This window comes from Peromyscus maniculatus, chromosome 6, assembly GCF_049852395.1.
Source record: "Peromyscus maniculatus bairdii isolate BWxNUB_F1_BW_parent chromosome 6, HU_Pman_BW_mat_3.1, whole genome shotgun sequence".
Classification (NCBI taxonomy): domain Eukaryota; kingdom Metazoa; phylum Chordata; class Mammalia; order Rodentia; family Cricetidae; genus Peromyscus; species Peromyscus maniculatus.
This window is the reverse complement of record NC_134857.1, coordinates 17,938,295-17,963,568: the sequence shown is the minus strand read 5'-3', so window position 1 is coordinate 17,963,568 and position 25,274 is coordinate 17,938,295. Positions and strand designations below refer to the sequence as shown.

General features: G+C 38.2%; 1 long non-coding RNA gene across 1 annotated transcript; it reads left to right on the top strand.

The window, feature by feature from the left end:
- The first annotated feature begins 588 nt into the window (after positions 1 to 588).
- On the top strand, positions 589 to 18,617 carry LOC143273822 (uncharacterized). Its single transcript, XR_013052017.1, has 4 exons — positions 589 to 827; positions 2,095 to 2,202; positions 4,432 to 4,511; positions 18,484 to 18,617. It is a non-coding gene; the product is annotated as an uncharacterized LOC143273822 (long non-coding RNA).
- The last annotated feature ends 6,657 nt before the right edge of the window (positions 18,618 to 25,274 follow it).

Below are 25,274 nucleotides of genomic sequence, written 5' to 3'. Positions count from 1 at the left end.
TAGCCACAGTCTTAAAAACACAGGCATATAACTTAATACTGCTTCTCAGAATTGTGGAGGTAAGCATGAGTTATAGTGCCTGTGCCATATTGAAAAGCAGAGTGGGGTGGAGCCAGCAGCCAGGGTTGCAGCTACTTTCCTCCTAGCCATGCTGCTTAAAAGTTTAAAATTTCTCCTGGCCAAAAAATAATTGCAGATACACAATAGGACAGATTCAGATGGAAAAAACTCTAAACAGTTTACATTGTGAGTAAAAAAGTATACAGGCTTGAGAGAGAGAAGAGTAAGGATATAGATAGTCATAAAAATAAACTCTTAAAAATAAAATAATATATAAAAATATAATAAGCCATGTAAGATGAAAATTACACAGAGAGTCTGGAATATGTTGTCTTTGAGATTTTTAACTAAAGAGAGATATTTGATTGTAAAGCCTGCTGAGTTAAACCCATATATATATATATATATATATATATATATATATATATATATATATATTATATCTTTTTAAAGGTATCTTGATTTCAAAATTTGGATCTAAGGATATGTTGCTTTGGAAAAAATGTTCTACTTTTGTTTTCACAGAAGATGAGAAGCTATGGAATCCTTCCAGGTTAAAATGGTTCCATTAAGGAAGTTCCCCTGAGAGGTCTCCAGATGATCCAATATCCAGAACAGCTTCAAGGCAACTGGCTAAGATGATCTAACCTCACAGACTACTCCAGTCAGGACAGATTAACAGTGCCCCCAGTCAGCAGGAAGTAGACTAGAACACTATGCCCACATTCTCAAAAAATGATTTATGGATGCTAGTCTTTGTTTAGGAGGTTGGTTACAAATTGTTATTCATTATAGTCAATCTCTCTCTAAAAGAAGTAAGGGAATATGATGCAGAAATGTATGATATAGAAATTATAGGATAAAAGGGTAGATTATTGATTCTACTTTAATTCAAAAAACAACTATTAATCTTACATATTTTACATTACTATGGATTTTGGTTTATTGATACAAATTTAAAGTAATTTTGTTATACTACATATATATATGTATGTATATATATATATTTCTACTCTCTTTAAGATATTATGTTTATGCAACGCAACTTATTTAAAATTAGTCATCTATGACAATCAAACTTAAAGTCATGTTAGTTAAGTTTTCTAGATATACATAGATAACATTTCAATTAGGTAGGTAATCTTCAAACACTTCAAAGACCTACAGGAGATAGCATTTAAAATGTTTTAAGAACTTAGACTTTTCCAGACAATGAGATATGCCTGCTCCGGACAGGACCAATTACTTTAAAGAGGAGAGGATGATGGCCATCAAAGAAACTCATTATGGAGTTTGCTTTCTTTGTGGCAAAAGTTAGCCACTGGGCAAAAAAGTGCCCTTGCCTTGACTGCTTGATAGGATGACATATAAACTAGACATGCAGAACCCATAGAACCTGAACTTTGCAAGGCAAGATGGTCCTTCAGTTTCCTGCTTGACAGTGGAGACTGCCAGACATTCTGCAGGACACAGGGAGAAATGACTAATGAACTTTGCCACTAGGAGAGACAATTCTTCAAATTTTCTGCTTCACTAAAAAGTCTGCCAGAGCCTTTCGGCCTGTAGACTGAAGATGGATGCCTTAACATTACAGAAGAACTTTGGATGACTGTCCAGGTAGCCAGATGTCTGTCATTTCTAGAATTATGGAAGTTGCTTGCCATGCACTTTCTGTTTACTCAGATAATATTATATCCTTCTGGGGTCTTTATGTATTTGAAGACTATATAATTATGTTATGATTTTTCTTGGTTATGATAAAAGATAAATTAGATTAAAACTTTAGACTCACAAAAATAGGATAGATGATAAAATATTTTCTTTAATTTTACCAAATACAAATAGACTAGATATTGTAATTGTAATTCTTACTTGATAACTATTTTGTTATATATAATTTTACTATGTTAAAGTTAAAACCTTCCTTTTTGATTAGACAGAAAAGGGAAAGTACTGTGGAATGTCTCTTTTGTATGCTGTGAATATGTGTTACTCCCTTTGTCTAATAAACAAAGCTGCATTTGCCTGTGGCAGGGCAGGATCAGTCAGGTGGGAAAATCCAAGAGTGAGAGTGAAGAGAAGAAAAGAGAGTGGCAGTTGACACCAACCCGCTCTCCAAGGAGCAACATGAATAGGACACAGGTAAAGCCACAGAGCATGTGGTGATACATAGATTAAGAGCAATGGGTTGAGTTAAGTTATGTGAGCTAGCTAGCAAGAAGCTTGAGCCATAGGCCATACAGTTTGTAATTAATATAAGCCTCTGAGTGATTATTTTACAAGTGGTTGAGGGACTGAGGAGCTGAGTGGGAATGGAGAAATTTCCTGCTATAAGAGCTCCTGGCCACTTCTTCAGTTGTTCCAAGCCAACTACTGATTGATTTATCTGATGATCTACCCAAGAGCTAGGGAGATTAGGGCAGTCTGGTGAAACCATGCAAACATGTGGTTCTTATCTGCAACACTATTTTGGCTCTTTACAGTGAATTCCACTTACATTTCACTTGTACGCTGTTTAAATTGAAGAGATAGGAGTATTTAAGTACTTGAAATACCTTTGTCTGGAGGGATCAAAGGACTAATTTTGCTTGTTTTTATTGTTTGCTTTCTTTCTAAGAACATTGTAAAGACAGCACTTAGTTAAGGCCCCAGTCAGGCCAAATACATGGCTAATGAAAATAATAGCAGAAAATAACAGAAAGAGGGCTTGTGGTAGATCTCTGCTGGTGCATGTGGCACAGAGTCCTCTCTGGATTGCGGTTGTAGGGTGAAACTCTTGCATAGACAATTCAAGACTAGCACAGACATTGCACTTAGAATATATCCCTCCCCGCCCCCCGTGAGCTCCAGAAGGCTCTCAGAGAATGAATATTTTTTGATAAAATCTCTAAGGTGTTAATAAGCAATGACCCAAATTTTAGGTTTCTGATAATTGGCACATGTGGGATTCATTTTGTGAAGTAAGCTATTGAAGGGCTGCATAATGTTAGATGGGAATCAAACATTAAAGTGTTGGTGTAAAACCCACAGCACAAAGTATATTCAGCATTTGGGTTCCAGATTGCACAAAGCCTGCCCTGTGGAAGGGTTCACAGATGTTAGATTCTCCTTCGGTATTTAAAAAAATGTTGTTTGTGGCACTCATTTGCCAAATAGCCACTGGTAACCTTGACATTTTCTTTGTTCTGCTTTCTCTTGTTGAAATGAGATAGCACAGACTCAGGGTTAATGGAGGCTGACTTGGAATACTAATTCTGCTTTTGTTTATTCAGTTTCTTTGTGTTGTATTGAGGTAGTATATTAAGGTAATGTACACTGCCCTAATTCTGACTCCTATGAGTTATACGATTTATGCTCTCTGTGTCTCCTTTTCCATATTTATAAAACAGATTTAATCATAATACCTACATTGTACCAGCTATCTGTATGCATATATAGTTTATACAACAATAACTGGTACCAAGGGATATGTGTTTAGTATAAGTTTCATTAATAATTAATAATTAATTTAGTATTATTTTCATTAATACTTTCTATAGAATAGGATCCTTTCTATAGAAAAAGGATCCATTTACATTGTGATTTCCTTAAACAAAGGAATGAAGTCTCATTGTTTTTAGTATTCTTTGTAGTTTCTGGCATAATAATTACAAATATATTTATATGTTGTGTTTGTATAGTATATTTACATTTATAGATATGTACATAACATAATTTTAATTTTTAATTGGTAAATTGCATATATATATATATGTACAAAATGTATATCTTCAAGGAATTTTGTCATAGGTTGTGTGGTTTTGTTTGAAGAGGATATAGTAGGTTTATTCTAGATAGATCCAGTGGGATTTTGTGTCAAGTTTGTGCTCAAGCCTGAGGTAAGGCATTAGAGTTTTTAGTGTTGCTTGTTTAGAGAAAAGAATGCTATTGCGGCTGGTAAATGGCTCAGTAGTAATACTGCTCACAGGTATCTAAACAGTCAAAAGTTTGAACAAAGACAACTTCTATTATCTTTTCTGAGCAATGGGACATTTCTCATAGAGAAATGTAAGTAAGGAAAGGGAACTTATGTCCTTAAGACCAATCATAACTAGATAGAGGACTCATATGAAGCAAAGCAAGAGACACAGGCTGGATAAAAATAATCATTGCACATGAGTGCCAGGAATATGCTGAAACATGACTGCTAATTCCAGTCTAACATTTGGGTTAGTCTCAACTGTATCAGTGATGGTTTGTCAATTTGAGTAGGTTAAAAGGCCACTGTTTGGGCCTCAGCTAGTGGGATCAGGAACTCAACACTGTGTTAAGCAAATGTAGCAATCTACATTCTTTCATTGACCCTTTCTCCTCTTCCTTTTCATATCACAGGCCTAATTTTTCTCAAACCAACAAGGAAACAAGTCAGTCACTTGCTCACAATCCTGCTTTTGGTTTGTCTCAGAATAAAGGTAAGACCCTTGATCCATTGTTACTACTTCCCTATTCATGTTAGTGGCCAAGAAGTTCAGAGAATTAATTATCAATGCTCCAGAATCCAGTGATTCCACATGTCCCTCCTGGACTGTCATGATGGCCTTTGCATATAACCCTGCCTGCCTCCTGGACCCTGTCCATGTGCTGAGCAATGGCCTGGATTCAGTGATGTTATGCTGTCTTAATGACTAAATGTAAAGTTGAGAGGAAGCAACAAATGAAAGCTGATGTGGAAGTAATAACAATTCTATACTTGTACGTTATCTTGTTTCTTGGTGTTGCCATGGACTGTGTGAGTCTGTTCTTGCTCTGGTTTCCAATGTTTGTGCTTCCTCATCCAGCATATGCCAAGACCAGTGTTTTTCACAGAGCACTAAGGTCACAATTAAGACAGCATCTGAGAGAAAGCCAAGTTAGCACATTATCTCTCTCATGTTTACACAAATCTGATTTCTGTGTATGCAAACACATTATTATAGTCTCACAGGAATACTCAGAATGTAGAAATTTTGTCTTTAACCTCTAAAAACTTCCATGAGGTTTCCTGAATGTATTGTGTCAGCTACAAGTTTTCCCTTCCTGAGCCTTCATAAGCATCTCATGATGACAGAATCATGTTAGGCTGTGGGGTGGTTTGAAAGAAAATGGCCCCCAAAAGGACTGGCACTATTAAGAAGTGTGGCCTTGTTGGAGTAGGTGTTGTCTTGTTGGAGGAAATGTGTTCCTGTGGGGGTGGGCTTTGAAGTCTCAAAATATACTGAAGCCACACTAAGTGTCTCAGACCACTTCATGTTACCTTGTAAGTGAAGATGTAGGAATCTCAGCTCCTTCTCCAGCTCTTGTTTGCCTGCATGCCACCTTGTCACATCATGATGATAATGGACTAAACCTCTGAATATGTAAGTCACCCCAATTAAATGATTCTTTCTTTTATGAATTGCCATGGTCTTGGTGTCTCTTCACAGCAATAGAAACCCTGCGACAGACTGCCTTTTATTTTTGAGTTAGCTTGTAGTAATCATGCAATTTTTGAGATATAGAGTAATATTGATACATATGTTCCTGCATGATGATCAGGTGATTGCCATTTCTTGACATCATTTCATGGCTACTTTGTATTTGGAGGTCTTGAGCTCCTCTCCACTGCTTCTCAAATAAACAACGATCAGTGTGAACTGTACTAACCTGTTGTATGGATGAACACTAGAATGCATCCCTCTTAACCTGTATTTAGTACCATTATCCAATCTCTCTGCATCCCCACATCTAGCTCCCATCATCCCACTCTCTTATGCTTCCAGGTACACATTGTTCATTTCCATATGCAAGAAGCAGTGTGTGGTTATTTATCTTTTCCCTTAACATCATTTTCCAGTTCTAGACATTTTGCTGCAAATAATAGGATTTTATATCACAATGATGCTATGCATATACATTAAATTTTCTTTACTCATTTCATCATTATTGGTAATATAATCACTTCTTGATCTTTGTGGACAGCATGGCAATAAACATAAGATTATAGGTGTCTTTGATATTCTGATTTTATTTATTTTAGCTATATGGTGGAATAATATGTTAGTTCTATTTTTATTTAGTTTTTTGATCCTCCATACTATTTTCCAAAGTGACTATGCTAAGCTCCATTCCTACCAATAGTATCAGAGACTTTCCGTTTCTCTGTATCCTCATTAGACACTTTTAATTCTCATGTTTTGTTAGTCTCCACTCTGATTTAGATGAAATGGTTCTCATTGTAGCTTTGTTTTGCATTTCCTAACAGTGAGACAAGCATTTTTCATACATTAGTTGGAAATTTTTATTTCTTCTTTTGAAAGGCATCAGATTCCTTGTTCATTTAAAACTTAAGTTACTGGTAGATAAGTGTCTAGTAATGTAATTTATAGTGAGAGTATAAACCCTAAACATTCTAAGGGTATGGAAATTCACTGAGACATAGAGAGTCAGGGAACGAGCAACTATCTGAATGGCTTCCTTAAACATGCTGTGTGATGTTTCTGTTTGTAAATTCATAATAATAAAATAATTTTTTAATAAAAATTGAATTACTGGGTCTGTGCTGCTAATTTTGTAGTCTGTTTTATATTATAGGTGTGAATTCCTTTCTGTTGAAAAGTTTGCAGACACTTCCTACATTATGCAGCTGTCTAACTCTACTGATTTTTCTGTGTAATACCATTTATCAACTTTATCTCTGTTGTCTGTACTTTTGTGGCTTTAAAAAAAATCATTGCTGTACTGACATCTTCAAGAATCTTTCTCATATTTTCTTCTAGATAGTTTCACAGTTTCAATCTTGTATACTGGTGTTTGGTCCATTTCTGTAAAAGATGAAAAACAGGAGTGAAATTCACTCTTCCATGTCTGATGTCCTGCTTTCCTGATACTGTATTGAAAAGGCAAGAGCTTCTGCCAATATGAGATTTAAGGTACCTTTTCTAGTCCCATGTAGAATGCTATTGGTGTTTTAATTGAGATTGCATTGAAATAGTAATATGGCCATTCAAACAATGTTAATTCTCCTACTTGATTAACATAAAAGGTCTTTTCAATTAATGTCTTGCAATTTTAAATATTTGGTTATATTTGTTCCTAGGCAGTTTATATTTTTGTAGCTATTACAAACAGGATTATTTTTTCTCAGTCAACTTTGTATTTGTTGTATGAATGACAATGCTCTGGTTTTATATGATGATTTTTGTATCCTTCCTTCAATTTTACTCAATTATTTTATGAGTTTCATAGTTTTTTCATGCTTTTGCTTTTTTTCTTTCTTTTTTTCCAAGACAGTGTTTCTCTGTGTAGTTTTGTTGCCTGTCCTGGATCTCACTCTGCAGACTAGGCTGGCCTCAGACTCAGAGAGATCTGCCTGGCTCTGCCTCCCAAGTGCTAGGATTAAAGGAGTGTGCCACTATCACCTGGCTCTTCTGCTCTTTCAATACATAGAGTCATCTGCATAGGGGCAGTAGGGCTTCTCCTTATTTTTATGTTTTTAGTTTCCTTTTCTTGTTCAGTTGCTGTGGCCAAGACATCCAGAACTGTGCTGAATAAGACTGGTGAAGGCAAATATCCTTTTCTTGCTTCAGATTTCATGGTAAATTCTTTTTGCCTTTCTCTGCTCAGGGTGATGGTGGTGAGTTGTCCTTTGTGGCCTTTGCTATATGTTGACGTAGTCTTTCTATATCTTCTTGTTGAGTGTTTCTCTCATGAAGGGATGCTGATTGTATTCAATTGCCCTTTTCTCTATCAGTTATGGAAATCATGTCTTTTTTCCTTTGTCTGTTGATACGATTTATTATATCTTTTGAAAAGTGTATGTTGAGCTGTTATTGAATTTTCAAGGTAAATTCTGCTTAAACGTCACTTGTGTATAATTCTTTTGATGTGCTATTAGATGCAATTTGTAGCATTTTCTGGGGTGTGTTTTTTTTTTTTTTTTGTTTTTTTTTTTGTTTTTTTGGTTTTTCAAGACAAGGTTTCTCTGTGTAGCTTTGCGCCTTTTCCTGGAACTCACTTGGTAGTCCAGGCTGGCCTCGAACTCACAAAGATCCGCCTGGCTCTGCCTCCCGAGTGAGTGCTGGGATTAAAGGCGTGCGCCACCACCGCCCAGCCTGGAGGATGTTTTTAACATCTGTGTTTATCAGGGACAGTGATTATCAGTATTTTATTTTTCTACATTTAAAAAATTATTATTTTTTCTCATATGTCTTTCCTTATGTGCATGGACATGTGAGTTCCCATATTCTTTGGAGCCCAGAACAGAGCATCAAATCTCCTGGAACTGTAGTTATAGGAAGTTGTGAGCTGACTAATATGAGTGTGGGAACCAAATTCAGGCCCTATACAATAGCCAGATGTCCTTTTAACTGCTGAGCCATCTCTCCAGCCCTTTGTTATTGTAGTATTGAATTATATTATGTTATGTTATTTTATACCCAATGACTTTAGTACCAGGGTAAGGCTAACCTCAGAATGAGTTTGAAAACTCCTCCTTTTCATCCATTTATTTATTTATTCCATTTTAAAATCTGTTTTAGTTTTATTATATTTAAACATCATTCTGTATATGTGTGGGCACACTTGTGCCATGGTGCACTCATGTGTAGAGGTCAGTGGAGTACTTGCAGGAGTTGGTTCTCTCTCTTTACCAGGTGGTTCCCAGGGATTAAACTCAGATTAGGCTTGGTGATAAGCACCTCTATCCACTGAGATATCCTGCTGGTCCATTTTTTTTGTTTTGTTTTGTATTTCAAGACAGGGTTTCTCTGTGTAGCTTTGTGCCTTTCCTGGAGCTCACTTGGTAGCCCAGGCTGGCCTCGAACTCACAGAGATCCGCCTGCCTCTGCCTCCCGAGTGCTGGGATTAAAGGCGTGCGCCGCCGCCGCCGCCCCCGCCGCCGCCGCCCCCCCCCCCCCCCCCGGCAAATATGTGTTTTGTTTTTTTTTTTAATTTTAATTTTATGTACATTGGTGTTTTGCTTATGGAACTGGAGTCACAGACAGCTGTGAGCTGCCATGTGGGTGGTGGGACTTGAACCCAGGTCCTCTGGAATAGCAGTCAGTGCCCTTAACCACTGAGCCATCTCTCCAGGCCCCTGGTCCATTTTTTTAACTTTAGTTCTACTTTAAAAATCTGATAAACTTCAGTAGTAACATCAGCTGGTTCTAGACTTTTCTTTGTTAAAAGCCTTTCTATTACTAACTCAATTTAATTATTTCATGGCTATTCAGGATTTATATATTTTTATGAGTCAATTTTGATAGGTTATGTGTTTAGAAGTTTATCATTTTCAAATTTCCAATTGGTTTGCAGACTTACTTACAACAGTTCCTATTGAGCCTTGGTTTTTCTATTATATCAGTTGGAATGCCTATCTTTTTATTTGTGATTTTACTTTTTCTCCTTTGTTATTTTAGTTAAAGTAACATTTATTTTATCTTAAAAATTAACCAACACAGCTATTTGTCATTGATCTTCTGTACTTCAAAAGTTTATCAATTTCACTCATTTGTGCCTGAACTTCATTGTTTCTTTCCATCCGGCAGTTTGGGTTTGATTTGTTTTCATTTGTAATCCTTTGAATTGCATTGTGAGGTTGTTTGAAAAAAATTTTTTGTTATAGGCACCTGTTGCTATGAACATTCTTCTTAGTATGCTCTTGCTGTATATTGTGCTTTTATTTTTCTTTCTTTGAGAAAATATTTTAAATTTAACTTTCATTTAAAAAAACCAATTAACTTTTAAACTGCTACATTAAAATTATAATTCTTTGGGATGTTATGTGATGCTATTTACAAATACACATTGGGAAACCAGACTAAACTATGTCCTGAAGTTTACAGTCCATTTCACAGTCAAAACATTCAAAATCGTCCTTATTTACTGGCCCAAGAATATGTCATTAAGTCATCTACTTGTACAGTCTCCTTGGTTCCTCTTGCTAAGTTCTATTCTTATTGAACTGGTCAGAGAACATGTAGGATATGAATTCTTGAGATCTACATTTTGACCTAACATTATCAATCCTTGAGAGTGTTCCTTGTGTATTTGTTTGTACGTTGCACCTCCCAACAGGCCCAATATGGGTAGGTGTTGCTAACTGATGGGATTTGAAAAGTGGTTATATTATCTGCCTCAATAGATACCAGTCCCTTGATGGATTATTATAGAATGGAACATTAAAGACGATGAACAGTATGAGGTGAGACCCAGCTAGGAGGAACTAGACCCTGAAGGTGGGCTTTTGAAGTGTTTATCTTGCTTGTGTTGCTTTGGTTTCTGGCCATCATGAAATCACATCAGCCTCCACCACAGCTTCTGCTATGATGATGCTCTGTTTTACCTCAGGCCAGAATAATTAAGCCAGCCTACCATGGATGGGAACCTCTGAAACCCCAAGGCAAAAACCCAATCTTTCCTTTTTCTGAAGTGTTTCTCTTTAGGTTAGAGAGATGGCTTTATGGCTAAGAGTGCATACTGGTCTTACAGAGGACTCTGTTTCAGTTGCCAGCACATGAGGTAGTTCACAATCACCGAAAACTAACTTCAAGGGATCCAATGCCCTCCTCTGGGATCCACAAACACATACACTCACATGCATTAGCTCACTTAAACACAGACATATAATTAAAAATAAAACAATAATTTACTTCTCTCAGATATTCTGTCACAGCCACAAACCATGGTTTAAGAAAATATACTCATGAAAAGAATGTTTATTCTGTCATGGTTGAATGAAATACTCTGCAATTGCTCTTTAGGATTCCTTGGTTTATGATCTTTTGTCTAGATAACGTTCCCAATGATGGAAGTGTGGTGTTGGAGTCTCCAACTACCTTTGCATCAAGACCTATTTTTCTATCTCAATATAACAGTGCTTGCCTTATAAAAATGGGTGTTTGAATTCTGGGTGCATATACATTTGTACGTGCTGTATTCCTCTAGTCAATGAATATCTAAGTCATTTCAGAGGAATCTTCTTCATCAATTTTATAGGTTTTGACTTGAAGTCTGCTTCATGTGGTATATGTACTATTTTATTTGCTTGTTTGGATGTTTGTGTGGGATTTGTCCATTCCTTTATTTGCAGTAACACCTTAAAATTTGTATTGAAGCCAGCCTGTGGTGGCACACACCTTTAATCCCAGCACTTGGGAGGCAGATGAGGTCTCTGAGTTAAAGGCCAGCCTGGTCTACAGAGTGAGTTCCAGGACAGCCAGTGCTACACAGAGTAATCCTGTCTCAAAAAAACCAAAAAACTTTTTTATATTGAATTAATTAATTAGCCAGTCATGGTGGCACATGTTTGTAATCCTTGTACTCAAGATGCAGAGGCAGGAGGATCATCATGAGTTTGAGGCTGACATGGACTATATAGTGAGACCCCCTTTCTAAACCCCACCAAACTGTATCAAACCAAACAATCAAATTACTTATTTTTGAGACAGGGTTTTATTTTATAGCCCAGGCTTGGCCAGAGCTCATTATGTAGTCTAGACAAGACTGGAATCTGTAATCATCATGATTTAGCCTCTTGAGAGCTGGAATTATAGATCACCATGTCAGGCTGATTTTTTTGTTTTTTCATTTCACAGTTGTTTATGATGTATTCTGGTTATATTTATCCCATTACTTTCTCTAGCCCCTTCAGCTTCCTGCAGACCTCTTCCTCATTCCCCCTCCAGTGGTGATATTGTGTTCCCCAAAATACTGTGAACCCTAATAAACTTATTTGGGATTAGAGAACAGAACAGCCACTAGATATAGAGGCTAGAAAATGGTGGCACACACGCCTTTAATCGTAGCATTCCTAAAGCAGAAATCCATCCAGATCTCTGTGAGTTCAAGGCCACACTGGAAACAGCCAGGCATGGTGATTCACATCTTTAACCCCAGGAAGTGATGGCAGAAAGCAGAATGGTATATAAAGCATGAAAACCAGGAACTCGAGCCTGGCTAAGCTTTTAGACTTTTGAGCAGCAGTTCAGCTGAGATCCATTTGGATGAGGACTCAGAGGCTTCCAGTCTGAGGAAAATAGATCAGCTGAGGAACTGGCAAGGTGAGGTGGCCATGGCTTCTTCTACTTCTCTGATCTTCCAATGTTGACCCCAGTACCTGGCTCCAGGTTTGTTTTTATTAATAAGACCATTTAAGATTCCTGCTACACCCTCCTATTTTCCTGTCTTTGTGTGTGTGCAGGTCTGTGTAGTTGGTCACGGCTGCTGTATGATTGCAGTGACCATGTCATATCTGGAAGACTGAACTTCCGCAATGTTCCAAGCCTCCAAATACATGTCTTATTTAGGGACATTTTAAAAAATTTGTTTGTTTGTTTATGTTTTCATATTTTTTAAAACTTATGCCACTAGTTAAACTCTTTTAAAGATTTTATTTTTTAATTAGGTGTGTCTGTGTGGGGGTATGTACATTTGAGTGCAGGGCCTATGAAGACTAGAAGAGAAAATAAGATTCCTTGGAACTAGAGTTACAGGTGGTTGTGAGCTAGCTACCCTATGCATTTCTGGGAACCGAACTCTGGTCCTCTGCAAGAACCACCAGCTTGGAACCAAGTGTGGAGGATATTTCACATTTAAACAGCACTCTTGTGGGGTAGCACTACATACGCTGCTCTATCAAGCCTCTGTCCTCTTAGAGGAAAATGAGTAGAGGAAACCGAGTTGACTGAGAAATCCATAAGTGACTAGAATTAGCCTGAGTAGAATACCATGAAGTCAAATGATCCTTAACACAGAAATTCACTTCAGTAATATGAAGATAAAGAAAGCATTCTGAAATACTTCAGTGATTTTTAAAATTGTTAATTTTTATTTGTGTATCAGTACCACCTAACTACAAAACACAATGTATTATATCCCAAATGTCCCTAGCACATTTGGGACCCAGCCGGTGGTGTACCACATTGCGGAACCTGTAGGAGGTGGGACCTAGCTAGGAAGTAGGTCACTAGGAATGGGACCATTAGAGCTGTCTTAGTGACTTTTCTCATTGTTGTGACAGAATACCTGGCAAAAGCAACTTAAGGAGGAAAGATTTCTTACACTCATGGCTTTCCTACATTGTGATGGGGAATGAGTGCTGGATTTCATGGCAGCAGAAGTCTGTGGCAGAACGGCTTTACATCTTGATTATTAGAGTTATATAATGTTCAAAACTCACTCTTGGGGTTTGCACCACCAGCTAGGAACTATGTCTCAAAGGTTGATAGCCTCCCAAAGTAGCTGGGGACCAACTGCTCAAAGCTCTGAAGGCTAGTCCAGACTTTAATATATTATCTCTGGCTACTTCCCATCATACTCTGCTTCCTGTCTGACGGGATGTGAACAAATAGCTCCAGATGCTGCTGCTCAGTGGTGCTCCACTAAGAATGACTGAAATATCTTGAAACCACAAATTGGAATAAATCTTTTGTGTTGGTTTGAATAAAAATGGCCTCCATAGACTCATGTTTAAATGCTTAGTCACGAGAAAGTGGCACTACTTGAGATGGGTTAGGAGGTATGGCATTATTGGAGTAAGTGTGTCAGTTGGGGCAGGCTACCAGGTTTTAAAAGCCCAAGCCAGGCCCAGTGGCCCTATCTTCCTACTGCCTGTGAATGGAAGATGTAGAATCCTCAGCCACTTCTTCAGGAACATGTTTGCCTGCATGCCATCATGCTCCTGTCATGATAACAGTGATAACCTCTGAAACTGTAAAGCAGCCTCAGTTAGATGCTTTTCCCACTATGGTGTCTCTTTACAGAAGTAGAACACAAACTAAGACATCTACCTTCATACAGTTGCTTCTTTTGGGTATTTTGTCACAGGGACAAGAAAACCCTCATAATAGAATAAAGAACCCAGTTACATAATTTGTATTTGGATAGTTGATTAAATATTTTGGGGCAGGAGCAGGTATGAAAGTCACAGTTGATATTTAATTCTTCAGCTCACAATTGGGGGACTGCCTAGGCTTTTGCTGATCAGAGGCTGTGTCTGCTGGGTTTGGCTTTTATCTGTTGATGAGGGCAAAGTCAGTTCCAAGTGCTTTTTATTCTTCTGGTCCAACAGGGAAGCTGAAGTAGGTTCTCATGTTGATGCAGATGTGGAAGAAGAATAATTAGAAGCATAGAATGATTCTTATAGCTTGGGTTTAGAACAAGGTGCTACCAGTTTAGTCCATTCCATTCTCTTGATGGAATAAAATTTATTTGACCAAGTCCAAGTTTAACAGACTAGGTGTAACACACAGCCTATAGTGGAAGGGCTATGGAAATAAGATGCAATCTGTCAGCTTAAGTGTGATGCAAAGGCACTTTCTGTATTCTACATGCTTAAAAACACTCTGAGAAGACTAAATGATACTAGGAACAGCATAATAATTCTCTTTTCAGCATGTCATACTTGTCCTCTCAGTTGGTTAAAGATCTTTATGTGTTTAGGTTTAGAGTCATCACTCTCAGAATATAAGGAACTCTAGACTTTATCATTTTCTTTCCTTTGAATACAGTTTACTCATTCACTAAATTTTAACCAATCAGCATTGGAGACTTGTTTTTATTTCTTCTGTCGCTGTGATAAAATTCCTTGACAAAAAATGGCCAAAGGAAAAAAGAGCTTATTTGGTTCATATTTCAAATGTATAGTTCCTTAAGGTGGTGACATCACAGTAAGAGGAGCTTAAGGCAATTGGTCACACTGAACCTGCAATCAAGAAATAGGGAGAAATGCATTTAAGTGCTTGACTTATTTTCCGTATTTTTTAAAAAGTTTTTATTTATTTATTATACAGTGTTCTGCCTGAATATATGTCTGCACACCAAAAGAGGGCACCAGATCTCATTACAGATGGTTGTGAGCTACCACATGGTTGCTGGAAATTGAACTCAGGACCTCTGAAAGAGCAGCCAGTGGTCTTAACCTCTGATCCATCTCTCCAGGCCCATACTTTCTCTGCTTTATACAGTTCAGGATACTGCCCAAGGAATCATCTTGCTGACTTAGGAACAGTATTCTTACATCAATTAATGTAAGATAAGCCTTCTCTGTCATGTCCAGAGATGTCAAGGTGATTCACACAGACCATCACAGAACATCACAAAGAACTGTTTATTTTCTCAAACAATGTTATTAATTGGATATTACAAATTGAACAAGGCATATCAAGATGATTATGTTTTAGTGGGAAAGTCCACTGAAATACAGACTTAGAGGAAATAATGTCACAATATATCTCCCCCATCAGTATACATTCAGTGTTTTATAGTGGTAACTCTGGAAAAGTTGTAGAAGTCTTCCCAGCATCCCCTTCTTAGCAGTCTGCATCACCATAGGGAGAGAAGGAAAAAGATTTATTCAGTTGTAATTCTGTGAGGTGAGGCTCCAAAGGCTGGCCCAGAATCTGCCTTTGTGGTGAAATCTGAGGCTCAGTTACCCCCTGTCCGGATATGTGGAGTTTGCATTGATTATAGGGAAGTTGAGCTGGTGCCTAACTAGATCCTTCACTCTACTGACTAGTATTCTTAGTACTGGAAGGTATTCTACAGTTATTCTTCTCTACAGAGGAGAAAGATAAACACGAACCTAGCTACAAACCCTTTGGTCTATGAAGGGGACAGTTTTACATGATACACTGATACACAAAAGTTATGAGACTAACCAACTACTACTATCTGCTTGGATTAAGACTCACTCTATGAGATAGAGCTCATGCCTGATACTGCTCAGGGAGCCACGACCTGATACTAGATAGGCCATGGACCTAGGTGAAAACCAAATACTACTGTTTTCTTAAAGGAACATAGCAATAAAATGACTCCTAACAACATACACCTACAGATCAGTGTCTTGCTCAGACATCCTTAGAGAAAGTTCCTTCTGTGGTAGATGAGAACAAATACAGAGATCCATAATTGGACAACATACAGAGAGTGAGAGACCTCGGAACATTCAGTCCTAAGTGGGATGTCTTCATCAAACTCCTCCCCTCAAGGTTTGTGAACCTATGTGAAAGAAGAGGCAGAAAAAGTGTAAGATTCAGTGGGCATGGAAGACATCAAGGACACAGTGGCTTCCAGACACAACAGGACTGACTTACATTTGAACTCACAGAGACTGTAGTAGCATGTGCCTCCTCCATGAAGTTCTACCTCCCTAAAGGTTCAGTCTTCAGAAACAGAGCCACCAGCTGGGGATCAAGTGTTCAAACACATGCATCTATGGTGGGACATTTCACATTTAAACCACTACACCCATTTTCCCTCCATGAGTATAGGAAGCTCCTCGCTGGCAAACATTGTTTTAGATTTTGCATTTTCAGAACACTCTATACCAGGGACTTAAAAGGCTTGTGATATTTACAGTGAGCCTTGAAGGATAACAAGCTCATAGATGCAGTGGGGACAGCGGGTTCAGGGTGTGAACAGGCAGGAGGGAGTTGGTGTGCCTGCGAGGCAGCAAGGAAGCTAGTGAAGGTTCTCCTGCAAATATCAAGTTCCACGCTTCCTTTATCATGTAGAATGAAGCCGAAGAAAGGTGACTATGACACAAATGGGAGAAATTAAGAGGGAACTAAAAAGCCATCTATCAGTGTGGCATTCCAGGATCGTGACCTGGCTCATCCTTCTCTGTGTGACACACCAGCCTCATCACCCTAACTATTACCATACAGAATTAATCACATGTAATCCATCTGTGAGGTCCAGAGTTTAAGGAGAGTTATATCTTACAGGACATGCTTACACTAAGAAACCTGTGCCTCAGGAGCCCTTGAAAGCAAATCAGTGTCCCCCATCTGGAGTTTTAGAACAGCTCACCGCTGAGGAGTCACTCTGCTGTCAGAGTGGTCTCAGGAGGCTACAGTCAGACTTCTCACTCTTAGCTCTGCAACTGTTTCTATTTCACAGGAGATTACTCAGAAGCAGGAGTGATTAACTATCATGGTAGGAGGCAGGGATCAACTCCTGCTTTTCTTGAGCAGTCTGGAGGCTGGTAGAATGGAGAAGCCATACAAAGGGAACAGGGCATTATTATTATCATGAGTGGGGGTTTAGAGGGACACAAGTGGGAATGCACATCCTTATGATGAAAAGATAATTAGTGAAACATCTGTAGCCTGGGCCGTTCATCTGGTGATGATTACACAGAGTCTGTGTGGAAGGCAACACAGTGTATTATACAGGATCCTTGAGGACCACTAAACAGACTAGAGCACTTCTCTGGGAGACAGAGGAGGAAGGAAGGCAGCTTACTGTGCAAGACAAGTACTGAAAGGAGCCTAAGCAAATGGAATAACAGAAGCACTGCTGTTCTTCTGTTGAATGGATGTCTTAGAAATGCAAATATCTGGGAGTACATATTTGACTCAATTTTAGTTTGAATCCATTTGGAGCTCTCTCCTAGACACCTGTTCCTTCCTGTTTCACCCAGTGTCCTCTCTACTGGAGAAAAGAAAGAAAAGAGGAAGGTCCACAAAATCATGAGTATGTTGATTGGAAATAGTTCCAAAAATCAGAATAAATAAAGGCAGAACTGAGTGAAGTCATGTCTAAGTGGAGAACTGAAGACAAGTGATTCACAAACAGCATGAGCAACAGAATAAAAAGGTGGAGTTCATAAGTAGAACACCCAATGCTTGCTCCAGTGTAAATGTTTTCCTGGCAAAATGGCTTTGGGAGATGATTCAAAGCTAACCTAGATATTTCTAAAATGTAGTAAATGGCCGTGGTGAATTGGCCTCAAGTATCAAACTTCTTAATCATAGGATGTCTCGCTTAGCCTTAAATATTTCGGAGAAACTGGATGTTCCTCACACATTCCACAAGTGTATTTTGGGTGTCATTTCTTTCTCTTTGATCCCACTGCCATTTCTCTCTGTAGCTTCAGCTGTCAACTTGACACAGATCCAGTGCTTCCTGGGAAGAAGGAACCCTAAGTGAAGAATTGCCCCCACCACATTGGTCTGTGGTCATGTCTGTGAGGCATTTTCTTAATTGCTGTTTGACACAGGATGATGTACCCCACTGTGGGCAGTGTCATACCTAGGCAGGTGAACCTGGGCTGTGTACAAGAGCTAGCTTTGTCAACCATATCGAGTAGGTCTGGAAGCGGCTTTCCTCTACTGGTTTCTGTTTCAAGCTTCTGCCTTTTAGTTCCTGCTTTGCTCCCCTTGATGATGGACTGAAACCTGTCAGGAAAAATAAACCCTTTCCTCCACCAAGTCAGTTTTGATCAGAGTTTTATTGCAGCAACAAAACCAAACAAGAACACCTGCTGTAGACCTCTCTGTAGATGACTCCTGGCTGTTTTACAGATCTCTCCATCCTGTTTGGATTCCAAGAGGGCGGGCATGTGTTGAATAATGTTTTTGTGAATGCAAGGACAAGATAAGTATACAACCTTAAAGCATTAAATGCTATCTTTTTCCACAGGTTCTTCTCTTTTCGTTTCCACGGGAGCATCTCCTGTTGGCCACTTGACTCTTTAGCAAGGCCTGCAGCACCCTGCCACCCAGCTTTCCACTCTCATACCTTTTTTCTTTAACCCACACAGAAGGAACAACACTCAATACTATAATAGTCCCTTGAACAATGTTCTTTGCAAGTAATAAAATAAACCCATTTTCTGTATTAAATAGAATATGTAACATCTCATTATGAATCTACTACAGTTGGAATAATAAAACCATTAGTTTCAAACTTCAGGTAGGTTTTGCCTGCCTTGGGTTGTCTAGAAAAACTTGCCAATGTTGTCAAATGTCCTATAACATATTTCAGCCTGTATTATAGTGTGTAAAACACTTTCTTTCTGAAAATTTCTGTCCCAACAGTCTGAGTACCATTGCCTGAGTTGAGAAGAAAGGGTTGTATTTTTAAATCAGTGTATTCCAACTACAGTTTAATACCTATGCTTTCCAGGAGGACAGTTGTATGATGATGGTTAGGAGGGTCCAAAAACTAACACACATGAAATTTCTACCTCTATCTAACACCACTTCAACAAATGTTACTACTGTGCCACTCAAAGGCTTCTGCTTGCCTTTGAAGTTTCAAGGCCAACTCTGCCATCATCCTAGTTTCCTGTCCTATTGCTGAATAAAATGCTCTGACCACAGCAATTTAGAGGAGAAAGGGTTGATATCTGGATTATAGTTCCATCATGGAAGGAAAAGATGTCTAGGAGGCAGGAACCTGAAGCAGTAGTCACATTCTATCTACTGTTGAGAGCAGAGAACAATGGATTAATGTATACAGGCTAGTGCTCGTGTGCTGTCTTTACTCTTACACAGTTTAGATCCCTTGGTTACAGAATGATGCTATCCATGGTGGATAGGCCTTCTCACTTCAATTAATGCAATCAAAAGAATTCTCTGCAGACATTCCCACAGGGCAGCCTAATCAAGATAATTCATCACCGAGAGTCACTTGCCAGGTAATTCTAGATTGTGTCATGTTGACAATTAAACTAATGACTGCATGTGTTGCAATGACAAGTTTCCTTGTCAAAGGATGAAAACTACACTCATCTGTGCGTGTAAGGACAAACGTTTCTGGGTTGTTTTTAGGGATTATGTTGGTTTAGTAAATGGTTGTAATAGATTCTTCTCTAATCATCACGACTGCACTGCGTAGTTAGCTAGGTTTTCAGTACCAGGCATACTTTCGCTCTTGCTGAGTGGGTTTCAATTCCACTGCAGAAAACCACAACTAATAAAAATGCAGAGCTGTGAATCCTGGTCACAATGAATACTACAAAATGCTCCTGCCCCTAAGGATGAGAGAATATTGCTGAAAGGGCATGAAAAGATTGTAAGAGACAGAGAACCAGGGAGTTTGCTGTGAGACTGTGTTTCTTAGGAACATCAGAAGCTATACCCATAAACACTGACCAACATGACTGCCCAAATACAAGCTGAACAAGCATGACACCAAATGAACTTGCCAAAGTGGACATGGAAAACTCACACAAAAACTATAGGCAACTGAGGAAAGCTGGGAGCAGAAGAGGTGGTCTTTCCAAGGGAGAACACACTAATAATTGTTGGCCAGTGCCGGCCCAGAAGACATGCATTCAAATAACATTTTGTGGGGACTGAACAGGTTATTTTAGGAATTATATATGGATATACATGTACATATATGCATCCAATAACAATGAAAAAAGAGGCCATGAATTTGAAGACTAGTGGGGAGGGCTATATGGGAGGGTGTGAATGGAGGAAAGGGAAGGGAGAAATGTTGTAATTACATTATAATCTCAAGATGAAGATTAAAAGAAATAACTACTATAGGTACTTACTCCCTGTGTGACTATTAACAGTTCACAGAATGTTATCTGTTGCTATGGTAACTGTGTGACTATGTGTCACATGTCTCTGAAGCTCTTTTACTAAAGAATTTTCCTATAGCTACACATTATGAAAACATTGCTAGGTAACACTTATTTTGCCACATTCAATTGGAAATTCCTGCTCCTGTTACACACACCAAGGTTCTTACACATGCAGGAATCATTTAGTAAGTAAACTTGTAAATGCTGTGAAAAGCCCCAGTTGATAAACATAACCTTGCTTCCCAGAGAAGTTCAAATGTTCTAATGGCATCTGTCAATAAAATGCTGTATGAAATATTGTGACTTTGAGTCCATTTTTAGATCAGGTTCATTTTTCTACTACAAAAATGTTTATTTGAAACATACCATGTACTAACTTATTATAACATAAAATTGCTTAATATCTATTTAAATAACATTTATTACAATCTGAATCAGATCACAAAGAAGAAACTCTTTGTTCAGTAAGAAGATGAAAAGTTATGTGGGAAAATTATTTTCTGTTTTTTCTTTTATTGAAAATAGGCTCTTTTCTCATCCAATATATCCTGATAACAGTTTACCCCCCCTCTAGTCTTCTCAGTTCCTCCTCACCTCCCCTTTCATCTGAATCCACTCCCGTTCTTTCTCTTATTAGAAAAGAACAGGCTTCTAAGGGTTAACAACAAAATAAAATATGGTAAAACAAAACCCATCACATTGAAGTTGGACAAGGCAAACCAATAGAAGGAAAAAATCCTGAGGAAATGCATATGAATCAGTGACCCACTCAATCATGCTTTCAGGAGTCCCATAAAAACACTAAACTGAAAGCCATAGTATATATACAGAGAATCTGGTGCAGACCATTATATGCCCTGTGCTTACTTCTTCAGTCTTTGTGAGTTCATATGAGCTTTGCTTAGGGGAGTTAGACCTTGTTCTATTGGTATTCTCCTGCCTCCTCTTCTACAAGAGTATTTGAGCTCTACAAGGAGAAATTTGATGGAGACATCCCATTTAGTGCTGAGGGTTCCAAGGCCCCCCCTCTCCCTCTCTCTATGTGTAATGTCTGGCTGTGTGTCTCTATATTTGTTCTCATCTACTGCAGGAGGAGTTATCTCTGATGATGGCTGATTAAGGCACTGATCTATGAGTATAGCAGAATATCATTAGGAGGCATTTTATCACTACTTTTTTTCAGACTAGCAGTATTTGGTTTTACCATAGTCTTAGAGCTATATAATCTCTGGCTCATGGTCACCCAAGCAGTGTCGAGCATGGGTTCCATGTCAGGGAGTGGGCCTTAAATCAAATCAAACATTGGTTACCCCCACAAGCTTTGTGCCACCTTTAACCTAACATATTTTGCAGCAAGACAGATTGTAGGTCAAGAATTTCATGGCTGGGTTGGTGTTTACATTTCTCTTTTGGTATCTTGAAGAGTAACTTTCCAATACCAAAAACTAAAGACACTAAAATGTAGAGGTAAAAGTTTCTGGAGAGAAACATACTGTCTTGATAAAAACAGCCTGGGTTGTTTGGGGATTTTCTATGGGACCCCCTTGGTCAACAACTCAATTGGATGTAACCCAGTGCCAGTACTTTTGTCTCTCCCTGAATTCCCTCTAACAAGCCATTCTCTAATCTTCCAATCCAACACTCCACCCCAAGTCCACCCATGAAATTGATTCTATTTCCCCCTTTCAGGGAGATCCACATGTTCATCCTAGTCCCTTTCTATATACATAACCTCTCTGGTCTTGTAGCTTGGTTATCATTTACTTAGTGACCAATATCCACATATAAGGAAATAGATACCATATTTCTATTTTTGGGGCTGTGTTACCTTACTCAGGATGATTTCTTATAGTTCCAACCACTTGCCTGCATATTTAATTGATGTTAGTTTTTTGACATCTATTCACTCCAGTGTGTAAATATACCACATTATATTTTATCTATTCTTCTGTTGAGGAATACATAGTTTTTTTTTTTGTTTGTTTGTTTTTTTTGCCAATTTCTGGCTATTATGAATAAAGCAGCACTAAACATGGTTGAGCAAGTGCCCTTGTGGTAGGATGAAATGTTTTTTGGATATATGCCCAAGAGTGGCATAGCTGCATCATGAGGTAGATCGATTCCCAACTTTCTGATGAACCATCATGGAGACAGATTTCTAAGTGGTCTTATTAAATAAAAAACATGGAGCCAGACATAGGGGTCAAAATCTGACAGAGATCAGAGGAATCAGAACAGCCACCAGCTAACCTTACTTCACCATGCTGCAGCTTCCAAAGACGAGCTACTTCCTGTCTTACCCATGCCTTTATTACCTTGCTGTTCTGCCCTCTCATTGGCTATCTTAGCCCAGCTACTTCACTTCCTTGTCACTGTCTGTTTGTATAGACCTCCAGGTTTCTATAGTTGGCACTGGGATTAAAGGCATGTGTCACCACGCTTGGCTCTGTTCCTGAGTGTGACCTTGAACTCACAGAGATACAGACTGATTAAGAGCATGTGCTAACAATGCATGACTTCTGTTTTTACTAAAAGTGGCTGGCCTTTATCCTCTGATCCTCAGATGAATTTTATTGTGGGACACAGATAAATTATCACCACACCATCATATTGATTTCCATAGTGGCTGTGCAAATTTTTACTCCTACCAACAATGGATGAGTGTTCCCCTTATTCCACATCCTTGCCAGCATGACCTGTTATTTGTGTTATTGATCTTAGCCATTCTAACAGGTATAAGATGGATTTCCAGTGTAGTTTTGATTTGCATTTCCCTGATGCCTAAGGATGTTGGAGATTTTTTTAAGTGTTTTTCAGCTATTTGAGTTTCCTCTCTTGCATCTATATACCCTGCTTTTAATTCGATTATTTGGTTTTCTTTTATCCATTTTCTTGATTTATTTGTACATTTTAGATATTAGTCCTCTCTCAGATGTAGAGCTGATGAAAAATCTTCTCTCATTCTATAGTTTACTTCTTTGTCCAAATGATGGTGTTCTTTTCCTTGTAGAAGCTTTTCAGTTTCAAGAAGTTCCATTTATTAAATGTTCATCTTAGTGCTTGAACTATTTGTGTTCTGTTCAGGAAGTCTTCTCCTGTGTCAGTGAGTTCAGGGACATTCCTCACTTTCTTTTCTATCAGGTTCAATGTATCAGGTTTTATGTTTGAGGTCCTTGATTCATTTGGAGATGATTTTTTTTCAGGGTGATGAGTGTGGATCTATTTGTATTCTTCTATGTGCAGACTTCCAGTTTGACCAGCACCATTTTTTGAAGATGCTGTCTTTTTTCCAGTGTGTCCTTCTTGCTTCTTTATCAAAAACAAGGTGTTCATTGTAGTGTGGATTTATGTCTGGGTCTTTGTTTCAATTCAACTGATCAAAGTGTTTTTTTTCTTTTTTCTTTCTTTCTTTATTTTGCTAATACCATGCTGTATTATTACTATAGCTTTGTAGTACAACTTGAAATTGGGAATGGTGAAACTTCCAGCAGTTCTTTTATTGTTCAGAATTGTTTTAGTTGTGTTTTTTTCCTTGTGGTTCCAAAGCAAGCTCATAATTATCCTTTCAAGATCTGTGGAGAATTGTGTTGGAATTTTGATGGGAATTTCAATGAATCTAATGATTTCTTTGGATAGGATGGCCAATTTTTTTTTTACTGTGTTAATCCTAAAGATCTACAAGCATGGGAGATCTTTTCTCTATTTTGATATCTTCAATTTTTTTCTTCAAAGACTTGAAGTTTTTACCATATAAGAGTTACACAAACACAATAGAAACAGAAGGAACATTACCAAACTCCTTCTATGAGACTACAATTACCCTGATTCCTAAACCAAACAAGGATACAACAAAGAAGAAAACTATAGATCGATCTCCCTCATGAACATTGATGCAAAAATATTCAATAAAATACTGGCAAACAGACTCCAAGAACACATCAAAACAATTATCCACCATGATCAAGTAGGCTTCATCCCAGGGATGCAAGGGTCGTTAAACATATAAAAGTCCGTCAATGTAATACACCATATAAACAAAGTCAAAGAACAAAACCACATGATCATCTCACTCGATGTATAATAGGCATTTGATAAAATCCAACACCCCTTCATGATAAAAGTCTTGGAATGATCAGGAATACAAGGAACATACCTAAACATAATAAAGGCAACTTACAGCAAGCCAACAGCCAACATCAAATAAAATGGAGAGAAACTCAAAGTGATTCCACTAAAATCAGGAACAAGGCAAGGCTGTCCGCTCTCCCCATACTTATTCAATATAGTACTTGAAGTTCTAGCCAGAGCAATAAGACAACATAAGGAGATTAAGGGGATACAAATTGGAAAGGAAGAAGTCAAGCTTTCCCTATTTGCAGACGACATGATAGTATACTTGAGCGACCCTAAAGATTCCACCAAGGAACTGATAAATCTATATTATAAACACCTTCAGCGACATATCAGGATACAAGATCAACTCAAAAAAATCAGTAGCCCTCCTATATACAATTGACAAACAGGCTGAGAAGGAAATCAGAGATACATCACCCTTTACAATAGCCACAAATGGCATAAAATACTTGGGGTAACACTAACCAAGCAAGAGAAGGACCTATATGACAAGATCTTTAAGTTCCTGAAAAAAGGAATTGAAGATGTCAGAAAATGGAAAGATCTCCAATGCTCATGGATAAGGCAGGACTAACATAGTAAAAATGGCAATTTTACCAAAAGCAATCTACAGATTCAATGCCCATCAAAATCTCAACACAATTCTTCACAGACCTGGAAAGAATAAAACTCAACTTCATATGGAAAAACAAAAAACCCAGGATAGCCAAAAGAATCCTATACAATAAAACAACCTCTGGAGGCATCACAATCCCTG